The sequence below is a fragment of the Canis lupus genome, chromosome 18 (genome assembly GCF_011100685.1).
Source record: "Canis lupus familiaris isolate Mischka breed German Shepherd chromosome 18, alternate assembly UU_Cfam_GSD_1.0, whole genome shotgun sequence".
NCBI classification, from domain to species: Eukaryota; Metazoa; Chordata; class Mammalia; order Carnivora; family Canidae; genus Canis; species Canis lupus.
The window spans coordinates 8,364,718-8,385,160 of NC_049239.1; the positions used below are offsets into that span (position 1 = coordinate 8,364,718).

At 45.6% G+C, this 20,443-nt stretch overlaps 2 long non-coding RNA genes and 1 other non-coding gene across 3 annotated transcripts in view; 1 reads left to right on the top strand and 2 right to left on the bottom strand.

Annotated features, from left to right (window-relative positions):
• Positions 1-20,443, bottom strand: part of LOC102152764 — a 75,350-nt gene that overhangs the window by 48,183 nt on the left and 6,724 nt on the right. The gene's annotated exons all lie outside the window — the stretch shown is intronic.
• Positions 549-650, bottom strand: LOC119864331. The gene has a single exon (XR_005373717.1). It is a non-coding gene; the product is annotated as a U6 spliceosomal RNA (small nuclear RNA).
• On the top strand, positions 11,684-20,431 carry LOC119864161. The gene is made up of 3 exons (XR_005373071.1): positions 11,684-11,989; positions 15,319-15,503; positions 20,407-20,431. It is a non-coding gene; the product is annotated as an uncharacterized LOC119864161 (long non-coding RNA).

The window sequence follows — 20,443 nt, forward strand, 5'->3', positions numbered from 1 at the left end:
GACAATTGGGAGATGCCAAATTGAGTGAGGTTCATTCACTGGCATTTGGCAAACTAAAGGCTCATGGTAGAAATTCAATGCAATTATAGAAAAACAAAGTAAGTTACCTATCCTGACCACAAATGTATGTAGATTAAGACTCATTCCCACTCTTATTCCAATGTTTCTGGAAATTTCTACCTTGTGTAATATCCTCATGAAAGTAGGTACAGCAAAAACCAGTTGAATTCTATTATGCAAACCAGGGACTCATAAATTAATTTTTTTCATCATTAATTCCTTTATTTTTTTAATTAATTTTTTAATTTAAATTCAATTTGCTGACATATAGTATAATATCCAGTGCTCATCCCATCAAGTGCCTTCCTTAGTGCCCATCACCCAGTCACCCCATCCCCCTACCTACCTCCCCCTCTGTAACCCTTCGTTTGTTTCTCAGAGTTAGGAGTCTATCATGGTTTGTCTTCTTTTCTAATTTTTCCCCACTCAGTTTCCCTCCTTTCCCTTGTAATCCCTTTCACTATTTCTTATATTCCACATATAAGTGAAGCCACATGATGATTGTCTTTCTCTGTCATCCTTGCGCAGGGGCCATACTAATCTTCTCTGTATCGTTCCAATTTTAGTATATGTGCTGCCGAAGCGAGCACGATTGTCTTTCTCTGATTGACTTATTTCACTCAGCATAATATCCTCCAGTTCCATCCACGTTGAAGAAAATGGTAGGTATTTGTTAGTTCCCTTCTAATATCTGTTAATACAGGTAATCACTACACTTAAAAGTTTTCTCATGTCATGAGAAATGAATATAGAGATACCACATATACTGTATTTTAAGTATGAAAGTTTAAGGTCAATTAATGTTTGTCAGCCTTTCTCTCCATCCCAAATCAAGGCCTTCAGAGAATTGTCCTTCCCAGTAATCCCTTCCAAAGGGCTCTATGCTTCCACACCTCCTCTTTACACTATACCCACTCACTTTGCTCCACTGTGGGTAAGCTACCAATCACTCTGTTTTCACCCTAAAAGCTTACTACACCATCTAGATGCTGACATTGAGTCTTCTGTGGACATTCTCCTTCCACTCAAGCAGGCCTACTTTCCTGTCACTCCCAGATCCTTCAGAACCTGGGAGTGGGTAGGAGCCACTCAGGATTCTTATTGCTACCCACTGCTGCTCTGAGTAAGAAGGCAATTGAGTTTAGAGATAACATGCATGGACTTTAGTGGGATTAAAATCCTGGCTCCACCAGAGCACATCCTTGGACAAGTTATTTTGTGTTTCAGAGCCTCGGTGGCTTCATTTGTAAATAGCAATGATATGAAAACCTACTTGAGCAGGCCATTCAAAGGGTTGAAGGAGATCACACATTTATCAAGCATATTGACCCAAGCCCAGCAGAGGTGTTTGACAAATAATAACTAACAATGGCATCACCTTTATTACATTTTCACTTTCGTATAAAATCAGCTTGAAGGCATTGGGTATCCAGTTGCACATGTTCTGTGCCTAACCCCACCTCAGTTTTTTAATTCATCCTATCCTCTCCTACAGATCTTTGAATTCCTTAACACCAAGGATTTTTCATTCTTGCTCCACATAAGAAATCTATCCCCATGGCCACATCTTGTACTTTTTCACTGTTTAGAACTGTTCGTCTTCTGAAATCTTGAACTTCGATATTCCGTTCTCTGAGAAACACTTCCTGTCAACTCTCTCTGGCTCCAAACACACCATTTCACATCACCAATGCCGCTGATTCCTGGATAATTATGTTTTCCACAAACGATCAGTTGCTTTCTGGCTTCACTTCTTTTTGCCACGTCCAGATCCCCGAAGTCACCTACCACCTCCTTATTGACATTTCCTTTTAGCTCCACTCTTTGCTGCCCTTTCCTGGCTTCCTGCCCCACCAGAACCTGAGTCTAGATCCCTCCACATGTGCTGCCCAATGTGGTAGCCAGTCAGGACAGGCACACGTGGGCTGCAATGACTATCGCGCAGCACCAATGATGGAACATTTTCATCATCACAGGGTGCTACTGGACAGCAATGCTTTAAACAATTTACTTTTTCTCTTCTACACCTTGTGGTGAAGGACACTGATGGATTAGACAGAACAGCTATGTGGTTAGTGCCCCTTGAAACTTTAGTGTGTTCAACCTCAAGGATCCTTAAGAATGCCTGAAGCTGTTCTGAATTAGCTCTGAATTAGCTCTGCCTCCTACCTCCTTTGGCCACCATTACAAAATTTCAACTGGTTCCCCAAACCTGCCACTTACTGCCTCCACCACCTAAAGGTTCATCACTCTCAGCAGATGCACTGGCCTTCCCTTTTCACTGCAAAATCAATTATGATTAATAAGAATTCTCTTAATTCCCTACTCTGTCAGTTATAACCACATCTCTCTATGCCCACACTTTGTTTTTTCTCCCTAATATTTACAGATAATCTTTCCACCTGTGCTTAGGATTCCCTCATCAGCCCACAAATATTTATCGAGGAGCTACTAAGTATAAGGACAATCTTAGGTTCTGAGATTTAGCTGTTAACAAAACAGTGTCCCTAGCCTTATTCTTATATTGTCAGGTAGACAGCAAAGAAATATCTGAAAAGGTCATAAGCAGAATGAAAAAAAAAAAAACAGGCTGGGTATTAGGGAGTGGACTCCACTCCATTAGGGTAGAGTCAATTGCTATTTTAATAAGCAGCCAAGAAAGGCTTTATTGTCAACGCAAACCCTATCAAAATATCATTGACATTTTTCACAGGGCTGAACAAAAAGTCCTAAAATTTGTATGGGACCAGGAAAGAGCCCAAATAGTCAGAAGGAGGTTGAAAACGAAAATCAAATCTGGTGGCCTCACAACCTCAGACTTCAAGCTATAGTACAAAGCTATAATCATCAAGACAGTGTAGTACTGGCACAAAAACAGACACATAGATCAATGGAACAGCCTAGAGAACCCAGAAATGGCCCTCAACTCTATGGTCAACCAATCTTTGACAAAGCAGGAAAGAATATCCAACAGGAAAAGGATGTTAATCCTTTCAATAAATGGTGCTGAGGAATTGGACAGCCACATGCAGAAGAATGAAACTGTACCATTTTCTAACACCATACACAAAGATAAACTCAAAATGGATGAAAGACCTAAATGTGAGACAAAAATCCATCAAAATTCTAGAGGAGAACAGGCAACAGTCTCTTCAACCTTGGCCACAGTAACTTCTTGCTAGAAGTGTCTCCAAAGCAAAGGAAATAAAAGCAAAAATGAACTATTGGGACTTCATTGAGATATAAAGCTTCTGCACAGCAAAAGAAACAATCAACAAAACTAAAAGGCAACATACAGAATGGGAGAAGATATTTGCAAATGACATATCAGAAAAAAGTCTAGTATCCAAGATCTATAAAGAACTCATCAAACTCGACACCCAAAAAAGCTAATAATCCAGTCAAGAAATGGCAGAAGATATGAACAGACATTTCTCCAAAGAAGACACAAATGGCCAACAGACACATGAGAAAATGCTCCACATCACTTACCATCAGGGAAACGCAAATCAAAACCACAATGAGATACCACCTCACACCAGTCAGAATGACTAAAATTAACAAGACAGGAAACAACAAATGTTGGTGAGGATACAGAGAAAGGGGAACCTTCTTACACTATTGTAGGAAGGCAAAGTGGTGCAGCCACTCTGGGGAACAGTATGGAGCTTCCTCAAGAAGTTAAAAAGAGCTACCTTACAATCCAACAATTGCACTACTAGGTATTTACCCCAAAGATACAAACATAGTGATGTGAAGGGACATGTACACCCCGATGGTCACAGTAGCAATGTGCACAATAGCCAAACTGTGGAAGGACCTGAGATGTCCATCCACAGATGAATGGATAAAGAAGATGTTGTGTATATATACAATGGAATATTACTCAGTCACCAGAAAAGATGAATACTTACAGTTTATTTACCAATGTGGATGGAACTTGAGAGTATTATGCTGAGAGAAATAAGGCAGTTTGAGAAAGATAATTAGCATGTGGTTTCACTCATGTGGAATATAAGAAACAGTGTAGAAGATCATAGGGGAAAGGAGGGAAGTTATCAGAGAGGGAAAGAAAACAAGAGAGAGTCTTAACAATAGGAAATAAACTAAGGATTGTTGGAGGAGAAATAGGTGGAGGGATGGGGTAATTTGGTGATGGGCATGAAGGAGGGCATGTGATGTGATGAGCACTGGGTGTTAAAGGCAACTGATAAATTATCTGAAACTAATGATGTACTACATGTTGGCTAATTGAATTTAAATTAAAAGAAAAATAAAGGCCTTATTGAACTGGAGACAACTGAGAAGAGAGTCAGGAAGTGAGCCAAGAAGCTGTCTGGTGGAAAAAATGAGGAAATTCCTAGCAGCAGGAGTAGTAAGTGCAAAGGCTCTGGGGCAGGTGTGGGCCTAGTATATTGGAAGGATCGCAAAGGGGCCTATATGGGCGGACTATAAGTGCAAAGATAACAGAGAAGATGTGGTCAGGGGCATAGGTGGATCACGTAGCTCCTTTTGGCCACAGTAAGAACTTTGTGTTAAGAAGCCATGGAATGGTATGAGTAGGGGAGAGATCTCATCTGACTTATATTTTTTAAAGAGTCATTTTGAGTGTTGAGTTCTGATCATTCTATAGAGGAAAGGATGGAACTAGGGATATTTGCTAGGAGGTTATTGCAATAATTCAGGCGTAGTGACAAATTTAGGTCAATTGGGATGGGGGGTTAGTTAGCCTAAGTGGGGTGGCAAGAAGTGACCTGCAAACAAGCCTATTTTTCTTAAAGATTTATTTTATTTATTTTAGAAAGGGAGAGTGTAAACAGGGTGGGGAGGGGCAGAGGAAGAGAGAAACACAAGCAGCCTCCCCGCTGAGGATGAAGCCTGATGTGGAACTAGATCTCATGACCTCGACCAAGAGTTGGACGCTCAGCAGACTGCCTCACGATGGGGCCTATTTTTAAATCAGTCAAAAGAGGATCACAGACTATGCCTGAGATATTATAGGAGAAGGGACCAGCAAGGGGCAAGCAGCCAGCCCCATGCGTGGCATCTTTCTAATACCCTTAATTCTAAAGCCATGTAACAAAAATCTAAAGGGTATTTCTCTGAGAGAAAGGGATGTGCTCCCAAGTTGGCAGAGGGGCAGTGGCCACAGGGTTGTGTTGACAGCTCCTGCTCATGGTTTTAGCTCTTCTCCAGGGCTCCAGAAACCACCAGCACATACCTCTCCAGCTAAAGGTCTAAGACTACGATCTAAATGGTATTCAGATAAGTAGGAAAGAGGAAAAAGGAGACTGCATCTACTATTTTGAATGGAACCACAAAAGAGTCCAAATAGCCAAAGCAATCTCAAAAAAGAAGCATGAAGCCAGAGGCATCACACTTCCTGATTACCATGTTATCTTACAAATTACAAAGCTATAGCAATCAGAAAGGTACAGAAAAACAGACACATCCACCAGTGGAACAGAATGGAAAGCTCTGAAATAAACCTATGCACATGTGGTCGATTAATTTGCAACAAAGGATCCAAGGATATACAATGAGGAAAGAACAGTCTCTTCAATAAATGGTGCTGGGAAAACTGGACAGTTGCATGCAAGAGAGCGAAACTGGAAAACTGGACCCCCTCCCTGTCTTAGGGGTCAAAAAGTCAACTCAAAATGAAGTAAAGACTTGAATAGAAGACTTGAAATCATAAAACTCCTAGAAGAAAACATAGATGGTAATGTAAGCTCCTTGACATCATTCTTGGTGATAAAATTTTGGATTGGACACCAAAAGCAGTGACAATAGAAGCAAAAATAAACAAATGGGACCACATCAAACTAAAAAGCTTCTGCACTGCACAGAAAACAATCAACTAAATGAAAAAGGCAACCTACTGAATAAGATGAAATAGCTGCAAACTGCATATCTCATAAGGGGTTAATAAGCAAAAGTAAAGAATCCACACCACTCAGTAACAACAGAAACCAATCTGATTAAAAAGTGGGCAGAAGAGCTGTATAGACATTTTTCCAAAGACAGGTTCATGAAACAGTGCACAAGAACACTAGTACAGATGGCCAAGAGGTACATGAAAAGGTGCACAATAGCACTAGTCACCAGGGAAGAGCAAATCAAAACCACAATGGGATGTCACCTCACACCTGTTAGAATGGCTTTTATCAAACTGACAAAAGACAGCAACAAGTGTTGGCAAAGATGTGAAGAAAAGGGCATCCTTCACTGTTGGTGGAAATATAAATTGGTGCAGACACTGTGGAAAATAGTGTGGAGGTTCTTCAAAAACTTAGAAGTAGCGTGACCATACGGTCCAGTAATCCTGCTTCTGGATATAAATCCAAAGGAAAGAAAAAAACCACTGTCTCAGAAAGAGGTCTGCACCCCCATGTTCATTGCATCATTATTCACAATAGCCCAGACATGGAAATAACCTAAGTGCCCACTGACTGATAAATGGGAAAAAAAAATATATAGTATAGAGATAAAATGGAATATTATTCGGCCACGATAAAGAAGGACCTTCTGTCATTTGCAACAACGTGGATGAACCTCGAAGGCATCATGGAAAGCAAAATAAATCAGAGAAAGACAAATACTATTTGATCTCTCATATATGTGGAATTTAAAATATATGAACTCACAGATACAGAGAACGCAGACTGGTGGTTATCAGAAGTGGAGTGTGTGAAATGGGTAAAGATAGTTAAAAGGTACAGACTTCTGGGCAGCCCGAGTGGCTCAGTGGTTTAGCACTGCCTTCAGCCCAGGGCATGCTCATGGAGACCTGGGATCAAGTCCCACATCAGGTTGCCTGCATGGAGCCTTCTTCTCCCTCTGCCTGTGTCTCTGCCTGTGTCTCTGTCTCTGTCTCTCTCTCTCTGTCTCTCATGAATAAATACATAAAATCTTTTTTTTTAAAGGTGCAAACTTCCAATTATAAGATAAATAAGTTCCGGGGGTCTAGTGTACAGCATAAAAATAAAAATAAAAGTTAAAAGAACAACTTTAAAATTGGAGAGAGAATGGAATGGAATGGAATGGAATGGAATGGAATGGAATGGAATGGAATGGGATGGAATGGAATGGGATGGAAAGCTCAGCAACAGATAGATCAGGGGAATGAAGTATATACTGTTTATATTTATACACACTCACTGAGTGATAAGAATGGCATTCCAAAAAAGAAGAATCAATAAATGATTCTGATTAAGCTTTGAAAAAAATTTTTGAGGTTAAGCTCTTCCTTGTTCTGCATGCCAAAATATAGCCCAAATATCTTGGATCAAAGAATTGCCAAAAATGTAAAAAAACAAAACAAAACAAAACAAAACAAAAAAACAAAACAAAAACAAACCTTTAGAGAACTATATAGATGAATATCTACTTGATTCCGTGATGGAGGGATGCCCGTGTGGCTCAGCGGTTGAGGATCAGGGCATGATCCTGGAGTCCGGGGATTGAGTCCCGCATCAGGCTCCCTGCATGGAGTCGGTTTCTCCCCTGCCTGTGTCTCTGCCTCTCTCTCTCTGTCTGTGTCTCTCATGATTAAATAAATATAATCTTAAAAAAAATAATTCCCTGATGGAGAAGAAGCTTCTGTGTAAAGTACAAGATTTCTACATCAGTCTACAGAAGAATATAAATTCTTTTTTGGTCAGAAACACTATAAACAAAATTAAAGGGCAAAGAACCAACCAAGAGAAATTAAAACAATATGTAGCCGACAACGGGTCAGAGTCCTTGATATAAAAAGTTCTTGTTAACAGTAAGATATATTTTAAAATATATACATACATAATATAAATTTATATGTAATGAAATTTTATTTAACATATAAAATTATATGAGTCAAGTTCTCATAAATAAAAGATATAAACAATGGGCAAAGATATGAACTACTCAGAAGAAAGCTGTTCAGATGGACAATGATATGTTTTATCCCAACTAATAATCAAAAAACAGAAGTTAACATGAACCATATATCATATTTGGCCTGGGGAAAGACAACACCACCCAGGCCAGAACGCAGGAGAAGAGCCATGCCTCTATGGTATCGGTTGTAATGGAAAGAGGTAAAACTCTTTAGGGGGGCGATTTGGTGATATAGAGGAAGATTGCATGCTCTTAGATCCAATAATTCAACTTCTGGGAATTTAACTTAAAAAATAATTTTAAAAAATCAGAGATATATTCGAAAGAGTAAAAAAATCTATCTGCAGTACTATAATTCGTAAAATTTTGGAAACAAATTCAATGCACAGTAATAGTAGACAGGGTTAAAAATAAAAGCACATCTAGATGATAGATTACTCTTCAGTCATTAATATTTTCAAGGACTCGGGCCATGGAAAACAGTCACCATATCATGATAAATGAAAATTATTATACAAAATTATGTTACCAGTATGGCTGCAATTTCGTTTTACGTATATATATAAAGCACGGTGTGTATATATCGATGGCGTATATATATGGTAGGTACATGGTATATATGTGTGTGTAAATGAACATCGTTAATAATCGTTAATAATTTTAATAATCATTTCTGGGAGAGATGATTAAGTGATATTTGTACTTTTATATTCATCTGTATTTTCTACATTTTCTACCAGAATGTGTGTTACTTTGAAAACCAAGATAGATGCCATTTAAAAAAGCCCTAATTTTGTACTGGGAGCTGCTGGAGGAGGGAGAGGAAGGTGCCCCTCGAGGCTGGCTTCACGGGGCTTCACGTTGGGTACAGATGCACCAGGAGAGGGCGCCTCCGCCTCTCCCCACAGGCAGGATGGCTCAGTTACCCATCAGGGCCCTGGGATGCTCCCCAGGGCCTCAGGATCTCAGCTGGAAACATCTCTCATCCCTGGTGATCACATTCTTTTCCTGGGTCTCCCAGAAATTTGTGCAGAAGAAGGACACGTGGACCTGAACGCCCCGCAAGAGTTCCCTCTGGTCACTCTCTTGACAAACACCCAGTGTGGACAGCCTGAGTTGGGTCACCCCTCTGCCCCGGTTCCACCTCGGTGGCTGCTAGAAACCAGGGGTCCCCCCCTCCTCAGCACTGGCTCTGCCTTACTGGCCACACACCCGGGTTTGTCAGGTGGCCCCATCCACACCTCCCACCTAACAGGCTGCCCCGGCCACCCGGGTCCCTGAGCCCTACCTTGCTCTGGAAAAAGTCCGTGCTATTCTCCTCGGTACCGGTTAGGGGCAGCAGATATCCTGGCATCCTCGGTTGCCTAAAGGGAGCTTCCAATTTGGAGATCCTTGAATTGCTCTGTGTTGTATTCCTGGCCTGCCAGGACCTTCCTGACCAGCCTTCTGGAAGCCTGAACCTTTCACCTAGTAGCGCGCCTGCGACTCAATATTGAGCAAAGGTGACTCTGAGCACCGAAGCGTCCTGGATAATTATTGGACTCTGCCTCAGGCGAGCCACTCTCATCGCTCTGCGGGTATTACAGGCCCCAGACCTCTCCTTGGGTCTATCATACTGTCTCTCCCACACGCCTAAGTTAAGCTTTATTTTGACTCCTTAAGAACCCCTCTGGCTGGGCCTGCAAGCAACGGAGGAGCAAAGACATCTATAAAATTGCTTCTGTAAGAGCCCCGAACATATATTTATATGTATGTTCCAAACACACACACATAAACACGTACATGTAAAAATCCTAACAATGGTTATTTCTGGGAAGGATGCTCATAGGGGATTCACATCTCTTATATTTATCTATACTTGCCTCATTTCATACAAAGAATGTGTGTTAGGGGGAGAGGGGCCAGGGCCCCTGACCAGCCTGACAACTTTGCTTGCTCGAAATGCTTTACAAAAGCAACAGTGGCTTGATGCTGAGCGCCCGAGCATCCTTGAACCAGAGTCTCCTTTTGGTTTCATCCCCTTGTTGCTTGTCAGCAACTCTGCATCTGGCCGATGCAGGTGGGGACACTGGGGATTGCGCGGTGACATTCTAGCCAGCGACAGAACCATCGTGTGTGGCCCTATCCCGCCGGCGGGAGCTGTCTCTCCCGGTGGCTTCTCATAGTGCGCTTGCCCATCTTTCCAGGGCTTTGCAGAGCAGGACACCGACAGTTCAATTCAGTGGGCAGAACTTTCTGGAGAAAGGAGAAAGCAACACTTGCTATGTAGCAGGCAGGCTGTCTGTGCTTTGTAGGCTCGGCTCCTGACTCCTCTCAGCAACCCTCTGAAGGGGGTGCCATGATTCCCAGCGTTCATTTGTCAGGATCTGAGCCACTCAGTGGACATTTGCGGACATTAAACATGGTAGAAGACGAATGCGAACCCAGGCAGTCCAGCTGCCCAACCAACTCCCTTCACCGTCACCTTTCCGCACGTCTTCAGATGGACCTTTTGCTAATTCAGATCCCTGGGGGTGCAGAGCCTGGGCCTTCAGTCACCAGGAGGCCATGGGTTGCTGCATCCACCCAGATCATTCGGGTCCTCTTCACGATGGGTTGTCCTGTCCAGTCAGATGTCACCAGGGCCAGTGTAAACCAAGAGTCATTTGGGATGCAATGGGTCTAGAGGCCACCTCCATCTTAAGCCAAGGAAGAAGCTGTTCTGGGGAGGACCTTCCTTCTCGGAACAAGGACCCTTGGTGAGATTTGGCCTTTCCATGCCTCCATCTGAAAGCTAAGCTCTTCTCTGGGAGTTTGGATTGAAGGTTAGGGATGATGGCTCAGAGGGGGAAAGTGTGAAATGGTAATCGCTTTCATATGACACTTGAGAAATGTTATAATAAAGCTGAGTAAATTGGAGCATGAGTTAGCCCGGTCTTTTGCCTAATGATGTCACCCACTTTCTGCTTCCTCCAGCCTATGATTAATAAAAGGGGGATTATTACAGTAACTCATTCCTAGTGGGCAGCAGTGACGTCAGCAACAGCTGAGCAAACTGACTACATTTAGTCGTGCGTGTGTATGTGGGCATTTTTTTTTCCCTGTGACTAACATGAAGCTAAGAGCATCTAATAAAACAAAAGCTCCTTGAAATTTGGGGAACTTACTGGATGAACTCTTTTTTTTCTACAGGGAACACCATTTTAACTTTTCTCATTTCACAGTTACATGATGTTGGAGGTGGCCAAATCACATGATTGGCTTTCTGCCCCTATTCCTTAAGTGATCCCAAATTGACCCCTGCTCTCGGGGAAAGAGGGTTTTTCCTTCTAATACAATGAGCTGTTTTCCTTGTGATTACAATGGCTCTTCCTTCCTTCATGGTTCTACTCCGTCTTTAAAGTAGAGTGAGCATTAGGAAGAGGGACTGTGGCCATCGGTTCTTTTTTGGAAGTTGAAGATGAGTTGGAGAATCCCGAGGTTCTAAACTCAGAACACTGTGCTCACAGTTTGCTTTTCCAAGCAGATAAAGGCTTACAGAGGTCCTGCTTGCTCGTTCACCTTTGCAAACTTGACCTTCCTAAAATGAGAGCAAGGCACCTGGAAATATTTACTAACTGAGCTGAACCGCTGCCAGAGCGCACCCGTCAGTGTGCACAAAAGTAGGAAAGTACACAGTGACCGGAACGAGGGCGCTCCCATCGTGCGGGTCTGGACGTGCCTCGCAGGTGCTCCCACAGAGGCGCAGAACCTTTGGACTCTTTCTACCAGCACACGAGGGACACAGCAATTCACTGATAAAAAAAAAAAAAAAAAAAAAAAAAAAAGATACACAAAAAACTGTCCCCAGCCTTCCCTGCGTCTTCCCCTCCGAAGTTACAATTGGGGAACAGGTCGTGGGGGTGTCTTTGTGGATAGGTAACGCTGGATTAACATCAAGATTTCTGCTCTTATGGGTCCAGTGGAATTTATATGCTAAACATATATGTCCTCAAGGCTCCAACATGGAAGTTATTGCCCGAGGGGATCCAGGTGAGAGAAATGACTACAACAACCCATCACCTGGTCTCTTGTGAGTATTTTTCATTCTTTTCGGGGGCGTGAGGAAGATCTGCCACTGTAGTAATGTGTCCCGATTGGATTAGACTCAAGTTATGCTGAATAATTTGGAAATATACTTTGGTCCCGAAGGATTTGGGGGTCCTATTTATTCAGTTTGTATTAATGAGGGTGGTTTTTTTTTTCCCCAATATATGTCTTTTTGGTAGATGTTACAACTGACTCTTCCTCCCTATATATTGAGTTTTTCCTAAGTACTAAATGGTTACTTCTTGGGAAGAAATCCAGGCATTTCTGAATCATTTGGAAGTGGATTGAGGCCTCTGCTTCCAAAATAACCGTCTACCTGAGGAGACTGTGATTCACATGTTGGAGTTGATGAAATGGCATCGGGGTGTCTAAGATATTCCGCTCGAGGGTGTCTTTCATCTTAAAACAATCTCGGACTGACTCTCCTTTCTGGATGATCCCAGTCGCTCAGGGACCTAAGTGATGAGCCAGGCAAGTTGGCCTCATCACGTGGCGAACAGCAGTTCACTTCTAAGGACGTTTGATTCGGGCAAATTCCCTCTTGTGGGTCTCAGCAACATTTGTTGATGATGATGATTTTCCAGAACGTGGGGTCCTGTACCCAGTTCCCTCAGCCCTTAAGGAAAGTGCCACCTGAAGGGGCACGGCCTTCCTTGAATGCTCCATATCACTCCCTTTTCAAAGGGAAGTTTGGAGAATATGACCTTGTTTGGAATACGCGGTAGGATTTAGGAAAGCATTCTGTTTTATCTCTTTGGATATTGACTGTGTGTCATTCCCCTACGGTATTAAACAAATAAAACCAAGCTCCATCATATTTGTTTGCTCGGGGAGAAAGGCATGGTAATCTCACTTCTGTGAATGTTACTTCAGGGGAATTCTCTATTGCGTGGATTTATCTGATACCGAATTGCTAAAATGAACAACTCATTCTTCATTCACTTACTCTTCTCCATGAGTCTCCTGCCTCCTAACAACTTGAGCGTGGGCCAGCTCATCTCATTTTGTTGCTGGTCACCACGGCTCTGCTTTTGGTTCGAGCACAAAGCCAGCAGGGAAATGTCTAGAGGCCGCAGTGGACCGCGAGTGGGGGTGACAGTGTTGCCCGAGGGGTACTCTTTCTGCGTCAGTATCTCTGTGGGGTGTGGGCCTCCATGAATCAGGAAGCACAAGACACTTGAGGAGGCAGAGTCACTTGAATTATTAATATTTTGCACACTTGCCAAGGCCCTTGGAGCATGCACAGGAAGGGAATTAGGTGAAACTTTAAAATTGTAACTCTAGATCAGGGTTTCTCGACTGCAGAACGATTACCATTTGGGGCCGGATGATTTCTCCGGAATGGGGGCTGATCCATGCCTTGCAGGATGTTTAGCGGCATCCCTGGCCTCTACCCACTAGATGCCACTAGCACTTTCCTTCCCAGATATGTCAGGCAAAAATGTGTTCAAACATTGCCAAATGTCTCCTGGGGAGGAAAATCACCCCGGTTGAGAACCACTGCTTTAAGACTGAAGGATAACGGTTTACCGGGTTGGGTTTGTTTGTGTGTTTGTTTTTATTCTCCTTCTTTTATTTCCCTAATCATTTTAGTTGTAGCATCTGGGTTCCCTCGGTTTAGATAAGGCATCTCCAAACACTCTGAACACAGAGCAGGCGTACCCAGCACAAGGCTTTGTGGGATATTCCGGCGGTTCTCAGAGAAATGCGAGGTTTAGGAATCGGGTGTTGGATTAACTGTTTCTGACCCTCCTGTTTTCTAAATGAGTTTGGGAGGAATTTTCATGCTTCCCTCTCCCTCTCTGTTCTGCTGCGTGCGTTGCTGGACTTCACTTATAAGCAAACAGCTTCCCAGTTCCATGGGGACCGTGGAACGCTGGGCCCTCTCGGTGGCAAATCTGTCTACCTACCTAACCTTCAGCCCAGGCCCCGGGCAGGCTCTGGCTGTCCAGGAATCTGGCAGGGCTTGCCAGTCCTGTATTCAGTCTAAGCCATCTGATGAGACTCCTGATCTCCCTGCAGCAAATATCACTCTGGATCCTGCCCACGTTTTCTGGATTCCGAGCTGCCTCTCGAGGGAGTCACCGCTCCCCACCGAGGCAAGGTTTTCCTGCCTGGAGCCCAGAATAACACGGCAGCTGCTGAGAACACCTCGAGTCCTTTTGATTTCTCTCCATAGTCACGTTTTATGTTCCGTTTCCCAGACGGGATGAACCAGAAATCATGCTTTTTTGGAAACAGATTTTTCATAGGAAGGAACTAAAACACCCTGAGTCGTCAGCAGCATAGTCGGTGCTCTGAACCCCCAGCCTCGTGCCATCTCGGCTGAATCAGACGGACAGCTTCCCGGTCACCTGCTCAGGGTGTGCTCAGCTCCTCGCGCGTGTGTTGCACTGGCGAACGGCCCTGCATGAGCAGCCGTGAAAATCAGGGAGCCCTGAAAAACGGCCCCCTTTCCTAGGCCCGTCTCCCTGTTCCGGGAGTAGTGAGCAAAGAGACCAATTAATAGCATGGATGAAAGCCGAAGGACAGACGGTCTGCCTGAGAAGAGAAATGAACATTCTTGCTTCTTGATCTATGCCAGCTTTGTACGGGGACAGCTGCTGCCACGGGTAAACACCACTATAAGTTAGCCGTGCCCTAAGGTGTGTGTCACCACAGGCCACAGGGAGGCACGGGGGGCCCGCCGGGCTCTCCTCCCTCCACGCCACCGAGCTCTTATCCTCAGATGAACTTTGTTTTTTGACCAGCTCACTAATTGTGATTGAAAACACCAGCTCCCCAGCAAGGCACAAGCACTGGAGTTAGCAGCAGCAAGACAGGCCCTAATTGCTCCATTTACATAAAAGTAGAAACATACAACGTCTAAATATAAATCTCTGGCACATCGTGCCTTTTGCAATTACAGTAAAATAAGGTACCACAGTTTCCCTCCCGGCTCCTTCTCGCAGCAAGCTGCTCCACCGGGTTCTCCAGGGGCTGCTCCTCGAGGCGAGAACAGAGCCACGCAAACGCTCCAGCGAGTAGTGGGGAGATTTGGGAAGTCGCCAGTGAATCCGGCCGCCCGCACTAGGTGAAAACCGCGGTGGCAGCGGGCCACGGTGCTAGCGCAGACGCGGGCAGGACGAGTCCCCACGCGGAGAGGGCCAGCTCGTGGGGGGCGGGGGCGCTCCCGGGCCCGGCCCGGTCCCCGAGGGCTGGGTTCAGAGCCTCCCAGCTGCACTCACTGCATAGTGATTTTTTTTTCCTCTGTCTCTGTCTCTCTCTCTCTCTCTCTCTCTCTCTTTCTCTCCCCCTCTCTGAATTCTTTAGCTGCCAAAAGGGGGGAAAAATCAAGAGCTGCTCTTAAAAGAAGTTGCCCTTGCTGGTGCTCGGGGTAAAAATAGAGGCGGCCCGCTCGGAGCGGCTTTGGCCCAGACTCCAGCGCCGCGAGCCGGGCTCGAGCAGCGGCCGCGTCCGGCGTGATCCCTGGGAGCTGCCAGCAGGTGCTGCTCAAGGTACGGTGGCAGGCCGAGCGGCGGGGACCGCAGGGCCGGCCGCGGGGACGCTGCTGGGGGAGGGGGCAGGAAGTGAAAGAGAAACCAAACCCAGGCAGGAAAAGTGGATGCCTGTCAGGAGTTGGGCTGACCGCCCCCCCCGCCCCCACCAGCACCACCAGCACCACCAGCACCACCAGCACCACCAGCACCACCAGCACCAGCACCACCCCACCCCGGGCCCTGGAGTTGGGAAGGGAAGAGATCCCTCCCAGTCCCCAGTGTTCGACACAAGTTATTTTAACCTGCCTGCTTCCTCTTCCACCCCCACTCCAATTTCCACCGAGTGAGGAGGCATTTCCAGGGTGGCTCAGCTCTGAGGCTGGGGATTCAGGTAGAGAAGATGACATCACCGCTGGTGGGCTGACCCGCTGGGAAGGTGGGCACCTCTCTCCGTGGTGGTGGCATCCGGTCCCTGGCCTGACTCTGTCTGAGTCACGCAGGTGTAGGGTCGCTCTCGTCTAGGCAGGGCTCTGCAGATCTCTGGGGCGCCAATGTTGCCAGAGAGCCACCAGGCGTCTCAAGAGTCATGCCACCTAGTATTTTCTGAGCGCACGCGTGCGGGTGCTGGACCCTGCAGTCCAGCGAGTATTGGGGATCCCACTGTATAGACTAGGACACTGAGGCCTGAGGTTATATGGACTCTGAGTTTGTTCTGTGCCACCTCCCTTCCCCCCACCCCCAGACTCATAAACAGGATGCTATTTCCAGGACCCCCCACCCTGGGGTTCACGCCTGGGAGACGGTGGGTTCAGAGGCTCCCTGGGCCAGAGCTCTCCAGGAGTGCTCATCCAAAAGGGCTGGGGAAGTTCCTTTCTTGGACAGGCAGGGGTTGAGTCCATCGGATTCCAAAGCCCAAACCCATGGGCAGTTTTGGAGTTAACCAGCGCTCATCCTGCTTCTGGCTTTCCTTCCCAGACTCCCTCTGCTCCTCTACAACCTAATGATTTAATTTCTTTATTTCTGCATATGCAGTTCTTAGAATACCCCCCACCCCACCCCACCCCGATGTACAGCTCACCATCCACACTTTCTCTGGGTTTAGCCGAGGCAGACCCTCCTACACAGCAAACTCCTGGTGTCCTAAAGGAACCTCCTTAAACTACACATCAGGAGGCCAGAGCCTCTATATTTTGCTTGTGGGCACAGTGAAAAGTTTATTTTATGCATGTTAAATCCTGCATACAAAACAACATATCTGGTCATATGGCTTTCATTAGCTCCCAATTTTGCACATTTTATTCAACTTGTCATGAGTACCCGGCTTATGCTTCAGCTATACTCCTTCAAACAACCCTTCCCCACTATGTTCCTCTGAAGATTCCTTCCAACTGTGTTGTTTCTCAGCCTTGCTGGCAACCCTCTCCCCCAACAGGAACTCTAAGCGACTTAACCCCCATTTCAAAGAATGTTCGTTTCTTTTCATTAATCTCATGTAATGTTTGTAACAATTTAGAAATCGTAGGACTCAAAGTTCTGATAAAGAAGAATGATGTGTGAGCTTGCTTGCTTGCTTCCTTTTTTTTTTTTTTTTTTTTTTTTTTTTGCTAGTTGGACAGTGATTCTAAAGACTGGGAAAGGATATTTATAAAGTTCACTAGCAGAGAATGACGATTTTCAAAGTTCTTGGTGATAAATGATTTACGAAGCAGACATTCAATTTCGAGATGTAAAATAATAGTGGAAGTCAGGGGAGGGGCAGGCCATCATCCTATAGGTATGCACATTTTCCCATTCTTCCCCCCCTCAATGAAGTATCTTATTTTAAAAAGCAAGTCAGAATCTCTATAAAGAGCCCTGCAAGTTTTCTTCCCTGTAAGAAACAATAAAATACTTTGTAGATAGAGGCAACTTCATGAAGTAACAGATGTTTTATGTGAAGACATAAAACTGAACCTGAATATAATGAGAAGTGTGTGCTCGAGCAGTAAAAGTTGGAAGCTGGACACTCAGGGAGATAGAGCTATGCAATTCCAGTGTTTTTCTAAAAGGTAGTCTAGTCGGTCAGAGGTTTAACTGGCTCAGTGATCACCAAGTAGTGTCCCAGCAGCCAAGAAAGGCTTTCCATTAGATAATGAATTATGAAATATGTCTCACACTGGAAAAACCAGTCATCTGCTGATGTCATGCTGATTCTAACCAATCCCCAACAAAGCCCCAGCCCTCCTCTGTTTGAGTGGTACCAATGTGTGAGTGTGCAAATAAGTAGTACAGTATAAAACTTCAGAGTGCCAATACATGAAGAGGAACTCTTCAGACAGCTCTTACCACATGATACAAGAGTCTGCTGGTGAAAGAGAGAGGACCGGAAAGGTAATGCTTTTTAACTCTTACTTCGGAGGTCTTGACACATTCATAGCCAGAAAGGTTAGAAGGAATTTACTCACTGCACTTCCATGCACGTTGGGATTTGTGCCTTTTTATATTATTCAGGCAGGTTAATACAGCTTTTAATAGCAGAGCATGCAAATAGATTGCGTGTTTCTACAACCCATTCAGCACTTATATACAAGTACATATGCCACAGAGAAAGCTGTTTTGAAGAGTTACATTCACCAACAGTAAATCCAGGGAACACACACACACTCACAGACAGAGGGGATCCAAATATTGATAAGCTCCCCTTATCTAAATGCTACTATTGGGACTCTGGACTGGCTGGGAGTCATTAAACTTTGAGTTTTATTTCAGTCTCTCTTGTAAAATTTAATTGGACTACAAAATGCTTTGGGTACTGTATATGTGACGCCAAAATGCAGGAGATTATGTTAAGTTTTGTATTTCAGAGATGTTTTATTAAGGGGTTAGAGCGCAAATGCCCCCTCCCCATTGCCTTTCACCAGCCCCCACTAAAAAAAAACCACAAAAAAAAAAAAAAAAAAAAAGGACTCTTTAGGGAATGTGGACCAAGTCTTAAAAAGAAGAGCAGAGTAATTGATGTTCCTGGAGGATAAATCCCAAGCCTGATAGATGGCTTGGAACAGAGAAAGTCTTGCAAAGTAATTGTTTTGCAAAAGGGGGACAGCGTGTCAGATTCAGGAGAGCAGTGCTGTCTTTGCAAACTGTAATTTTACCTCAATGTCCCAATCTATTCACCCTCCCCCCTTTGCCCTCGGATCCTAGGCTTGTAGTAATGGTATTTACTAACTTTTTCCACCCAGAGCACATTGCTTAACTATAATACTCTGAACACACTAGGTGTCAGATATAAGCTGACTGTATCTACAGAAACTGAGGGCTTATGTGTGGGAAAGAAACCGAGAGAGAAGGAAAGCTTTAACAGATGGACCTCTTAAAGATACTTCTGCATGATAAAAGCAATAAGACAGAAAATGAAAAAAAAAAAAAAAGGGTGGGGGGGAGAATAAAAAAAACTCAGAGAGGCATTGTTTAAAAATTCACATTTTTCTTTTTCTGTGAACACTGCAATCCATGATGATTTCATCTGTGCTGGTCCTTTGAGGGGAAAAAGGAGCCGTCAGGAGGCCAGTCCCAGGACAGGCTGGCCCAGGACAGGGCAGGGGGCAGGCTGGAGAAGTCTCCCAGGGCAGAGGAAATAAGCTGCCAGTATATTTTAGAGCCTCTTTTCCCAGGGGACCGGGGATCCACGTCCCAGGGGCATGCTTGTGGTGGCAGACGAGGTGGGAAAGGCCAAGGGGAGCAGTGCAGTGTGCCCAGAGGTCCGGGCGGCGGCTGTCAGCGGCCAGGGTGCGCTGTGTGCAGCCCGAGGGGGCGGCGGCCGGGGAGAGGGTCCAGGTGACAGGAGCAGGTCGCCTGGTGCCGGGGACGGGGATCGCTCGCTGCCCGGCTGCAGTTGGCAGTTGGGAAAAGTCAGAGCGTCTGAGATGCCCCCCACCGAAGTTCTCCGGGGCTCCCCAGCGACCCTGACCATTTACATATGAATGAATGGGGGAAGGGTGCCCTGGGGGGGAGCTCCCCCCCACCCCGGACTGGGGACCGCCGATCGGCCCCAGCGACCTGCCCGCCCCGGGTCCCCCGACCTCCTGCCACCTGTGCGGCCGCCTACCCGCCTACCGGAGGGGGTCCCCCGGCACCCTGGGGTGCAGGGCCCTGGGGGCAGAGCGCTCCCACCCAGGCACCCCGGGAGGCTGGGACGGTGCCTTCCAGGGGGTCGGTGGGTGGGGGGCCTTTCCCCTCCAAGAGAGGAAGAAGGGGAAGCAAGGGGACTGGGCAGAGAAGGCAAAAAAAAAAAAAAAAGGAAAGAAATAGAAAAAAAAAAAAAAGGGGGAAGTAGAACCAAATTCGGAGGATTTCTTTCAGAAGGGAAAGTAGAACTCCCGAGAATGGTGCTATGGAAGAGAGGTGTGTGTGCGGAACAGTGAGCAGAAGGAAAGCAGCCTGTCAGAAGACGGGTGTCCCTCCCCTTCCTAATCACAGCCTCTACTCACAGACAAACTCCCTCCCTCGCCCATTCACGCACTCACTTAGGACCAATCGTTCTCTCTCCTCTCTCCCTCTCTCTCCTCTCTCTCTCTCTCCCTGTCCCTCTCTCCCTCTCTCTCTCTCCCCCTCTCTCTCCCTCTCCCTGTCTCTCTCTCTCCCTGTCTCTCCCTCCCTCTCTCTCCCTCTCCCTCTCCCCCCTCTGGTCCTCTCCTCTCTCTCCCTGTCTCTCTCCCTCCCATCCTCTCTGTGTGTCTCTGTCTCCCCCCCACCCGTGTCTCCCTCCCTCCTTCCCTCCCTCCCTCTCTCCCTCCCTCTCTCCCTCCCTCCCTCCCTCCTTCTCTCTTACTCGGAGACAGTCAGAACTCTCCTCCCTGACAGCCACAAACCTACAGCACTGACTGCATTCAGAGAGGGAACCTGCAAACAAAACTTCCCAGAAAACTTTTTGTTCTTGTTCCAGAGCATTTGCTGAAGAGGAGGAGGGAGAAAAAAAAAAA